This window comes from Galleria mellonella, unplaced genomic scaffold (genome assembly GCF_026898425.1).
Source record: "Galleria mellonella isolate WM207_F2 unplaced genomic scaffold, CSIRO_AGI_GalMel_v1 utg10751, whole genome shotgun sequence".
NCBI lineage: Eukaryota > Metazoa > Arthropoda > Insecta > Lepidoptera > Pyralidae > Galleria > Galleria mellonella.
The window spans coordinates 59038-64130 of NW_026441970.1; the positions used below are offsets into that span (position 1 = coordinate 59038).

General features: G+C 40.4%; 1 pseudogene; it reads left to right on the forward strand.

The window, feature by feature from the left end:
* The first annotated feature begins 1916 nt into the window (after window positions 1-1916).
* LOC113511300 (lipase 3-like) lies at window positions 1917-4083 on the forward strand (annotated as a pseudogene).
* Window positions 4084-5093: the final 1010 nt, after the last annotated feature.

Below are 5093 nucleotides of genomic sequence, written 5' to 3' on the forward strand. Positions count from 1 at the left end.
AAGAGCACCGCTTTCTGCATCTTTCTCGGGAGTGAGCCGCCTCGGAATACCAACCGTCTAAGATGTTGTTCCAGACTGGTTGGGATAAGACCGTTCACTGATAGAAGGATTGGAATGATTTCGGTGGACGCCACCTCCCACATTTCGGTCACCTCGTGAGCCAAGTCGACATATTCTCTCTTTTTCTCAGTTTTGGCTTTGACAAGGTTTGTTATTGTTATTTATTTATTAAGAATAGAATATCAAATGGAGGCAAATGTAATGGACACACACAATGTAATTTATTCATATTTCTTTTTTTTATTATTATTTTTATTAAGGAATTTCACGACTGGCTCTTGGCCACAACAGGATATCAGTGTTTTGCTCTTTTGAGGGCAAAGCAATAAACTGAGTTGTGACCATTTTGTGTTACTATGGCACACGCATACAAAAAGGAAATTGTTGTTTTTATATTTTGCTTTATGTTTTTTTTTGGTGCTTTTTCAATCTCTTTTTACTGTGTACGTCTGTATTATGTGTATGTTTGTATTGTAATTTGTGTGTTGGAAGTAATGCAAATAAATTATCTATCTATTTTGAATGGCTAACGTGTTTACAGTTTGCGGGCTATATTCATCATCATCACCATCATTTCAGCCCTCAACGGTCCACTGCTAAACATAAGCCTCCCTCTTGAGGACTTTTTCAGTAGCTGCCACCCTTTACAGGCGGTTTGGCAACCGCGGTTAGGCTTTAAAGATGTTTTTATAGGGACGCTGCTGCCACCCCTCCTTCTCCTTTAGTCGCCTCTTACGACACCCACGGCGGTGCATATTATTAGTTGTAAAATTAACAAGTGACAGAGGTATCCAAATAAATGACTTCCCATGTCACATACGTATTTGGAGAAGAAAAAGAGCAAGAAGATTCACGAAGCAAGAAGTAGAACATTTACAGCCCGTGTGGTCGCGGCATAGACTAGGCCACCCCTTACTTTCCCGTGGATGTAATAAGCGACTGAGGGAACATGTAGAGGCAGCAGCGTCTTTAAAACATCTCTAAAATCTTAACTGCAGTTGTCAACCGGACTGCCAAGTGTGGCAGAAAAAAACGTCCCCTTATGAGGTAGACTTATGTTTACCAGTGGACAGTTAATGTCTGAAATGATGATGAAGAAGATTCATGCAACTTGACATGAACATAGCTCGTCATAATCACATTACGTCACAAACAGACATACGTATTTGGTCATTAGCAAGTTTGTCACAAACGATATCCAGAGGAGACTTTGTACAAAAGTCGATTGCTTGGATACCTCTATCCCATTCGTGTTTCAACCGTGAAGCAGTTGTGTTTGCATGGCTGTGTTTCGGTTTGAAGGGTGGGATATGGCGTGAATTTACTGGGTACAGAGGAATAACACCTGAGTCCTCAGGAATGGCAACGCATAGGGGTACCATGGGCGAAACAGTATACTCTGTTATGTCCATGGTACTGCTCATGTCTATAGGCGACGGTTACCATTTTCCATCAGGTGGGCCGTCAGCTTGTTTGCCATTCTATGTTGTATAAAAAAAAACTTCGTAACAAACTATATTCGTAGTTCGTCACAAATGCTGTTCGCAGTTTACATATAGTGTCCATTTGACCTCCCTTCGCCTTGTCACTTGAAAATATGTTAGAGAGTGTAGAGTATCTAGTCCATTAAGTTGGTTAAGTTTAAATAGAGATTTCATTTTATATAATACATAACACATACTGGTACCAATTGTATGGAGATACATTTGGACTAAGTTAGGGAATCCTAAATATATTGTCTTGTAAATATATATACTTAAACTTAAACTTACAGGTATATTATAAATAAATTTGTTACCCGTAGTTTCGTTTGTTGTAATCCGTCAATTAGGACATCGTATCAGCAGTCTGTTAAAGACGCGTTTCTACACTTCTTTATCTATATCTTTCCTTCTGGAAAGAGTTTGATATACTAGTACTATTTAGTAATCCGAAAAGCAATTTCGTAAAACTCTGACAACAAACGCTCGTGAAAGATGGCTTACAGCACGGGCTCAATCTTTTTGCTGCTTCTAAGCACTTGTTATGGGCAGTTAGTTAACATGCTGTCCCAGTATCCTAAAGCATCCACGCAAAAGGTGCACCCAAATTTTTTTCATTCGGAACTCAGATATGTTGACAATACTGTCAGAGATACTTTAGATCACGCTACGTTAAAAACCATCATGTCTAATGCAGTGCAGAATATCACATATATCAAGAATCAAACTTTTTCGGAATATATCCACGCCGAATATATGGCGGGCGTGAAAAACGAAGACGTGAAGCTCAGTATTCGAGAACTGATCACAAAGTATGGATATCCCCTGGAAGAACACGAGGTGATCACTGCGGACAACTACATATTAAGAATGTTCCGGATACCGGGAACGGGCCCGTTGTATTGCTCATGCACGGACTGTTCGGGAGTGCTGATGATTTCGTGGTAGCAGGCCCCAAGAACAGTTTAGCTTACTTGCTGGCAAACGACGGGTACGACGTGTGGCTGGGCAACGCCAGGGGAACAAACACTCGCGCCGGCACGTCAGTCTCGATCCCGCTGGGCCCGCATTCTGGAAGTTCTCTTGGCACGAAATTGGTTACTACGACCTGCCGGCGATGATCGACTACAGTCTAAACGTGACGAATAGGAGGTCTCTGTACTACATCGGCCACTCGCAGGGCACTACCTCCTTCTTCGTTATGGGCTCTGAGAGACCGGAATATAATGAGAAGGTGACTCTCATGATAGCGCTAGCACCAAGTGCTTACCTATCACATACGAAGTCCCGACTTATGCGAGTTTTAGCTCCTAAAGGAGCCCTCATACAGACGGTGTTGAATAACAACGGCATATACGAGTTACTGTCGGACACTCCAACAATGCGCGCCGTGAAGGACATCCTTTGTAATACGGGCCCGCTGGTGGATATCTTATGCAATAGAATAGTTATGAGCCTCAATATTTTCAGCTATACTGAATTAAACGCTACCCTCTTACCGGTGATACTGAGCCACGCGCCCTCCGGAGCGTCAGTTGAGCAGGTCAATCATTACTTCCAGGGGATCATGTCGGGGATGTTTCGGCAGTACGATCACGGAGTTGATATGAACATGAAGAAATATGGCAGAGTAACACCTCCGAGTTACCCCCTGGAGAAGATATCGGCTCCTGTGGCTTTGTTTTTTAGTGACGATGATACTCTTTGCTCGTCCCGTGATGCTTATAAGCTACACAGAAGATTGAACAATTGTGTCGATATGTATAAACCACCTAACGAGTACCACTTTAATCACGTGGATTTCATATGGGCGAAGCACTTCAGAATTGTGATATACAATAGGATCATAAAATTGTTAAGAAAATTCGTTTAATCATGTTATATTCTTATACTACTCAAAGTGATAAAGTGACAAGTCATGGGGCAACCGCCCCTTCTAGACACGAACCGCACCGTGGAGAACTCAGATTGTACTCCGTGGCATTCATCGTATATTGCCACTCCTGAAGACTTAGGTGTCTTGGTTTTCCACTCAGAAATTGCACTGGCCACTTTAAGCTTCAGACTGAAGGGTTACGTAAAAATTGCGGCTTCACAACAGAAACAATTCCCATCTATTTTGAGTCATACAAATGCCGCAATATTTCAGTAGATAATAGACAGAAGTTTATGGGAAAGGATTGTAGCAAAGAGAACTAATATGTTAGTCTAAATCTTCCTGCTTGTTTTTCCATCTAAATATAATATGCATTAATTTAAAGCAAATGTGAATAGGCTATTCGAGGGCCCGCGATCTCCATCTTGACCACATCGTTAGATACATTTCCATCAGGTCAGATCGTGATCAATTGCGGGCCCTTACAATAGTAAAAACAAATTGATGGTAATGTCTAGTAAATTGACCTTCTCGGTTCTTCAGAACTTCTTCCAGTTTTTTTATGAACTAACTACCGGCCCTAGCTTGCATGATTTTAAATATTTAATTAAGAAAATGAGACGAATTTTTTCTTCACAATCTGTCATTCACTGGGTATATAAACCAGCAAACGTGGGGGAAAGGGATTATATTGGGGGTCTAACTGACCGATTGCTAGCAATACACCCTATCAGATCGATCTCCACGCGGGTCCCCCTGGAAACCATCGTGGTTAATTGTAGTGGAATTCGTCACGATGGGCTAAGTGACCTACTTCATTCTCACCTATCATCTTTTACTGGTGCCCCGCCGGTGTATACCGACAGCGCGGGTGGGGTTATTATTCCATTACCATCCATCAAAAACAAAACCAGCAAACATTGTTCTGCTATATAAATATTTTTTCTGGATAGAGTCACGCTAGTCACCTAGCGGTATATAATATAATTTATACATTCATAAAAATCGGTCAAGCCGTTTCACAAGAGTTCGACCACAAATACCGTGAAAAGAGATTTTTATATATAACATTTTATAAATAGGTGAAACTGTTCTGAAATTAATTAATTGTGTATACATACATTAGAGAATTGATTTTTATTCATATAAAAAAAAAATCGCCGTATAGGTTCCGGCATAGAATGGACCTTTTCTTTCCCGTGGGAAAGAAAGGGGTGGTCCATTCTATTATTATTATATTCTCCACACACCCACGGGTGTCGTAAGAGATATATATATATAGAGGCGAGTAAGGGAGCATATGGTAAAGATATGGGCAGCAATGTCCTTCTTAAAACATATTTAAAAGCCTAACTGCGGTTGCCAACCCTCCTGCCAAGCATGGTAACTACTGGCAAAGCTCCCATTATGAGGAAGGCTAATGTTCAACAATGGATAGTTAACGGCTGAAATGAAATGAAAATAAAGATATTTTGCACTTTATTTCGTAATAGTTGTCTTTATTAATTCGGTATTGAAATAAAGCAAATGGCCTCGCGAATAACAGTTGACAAATAATATGAATAGATCCTTCATACCTATTTAATTATAGAACAAATTCATCGACTAGTTGACAAAAATATATTATGGCCGACTTAACCGGTTTTAGTAACTATTTATAATTTAAAATATTATTT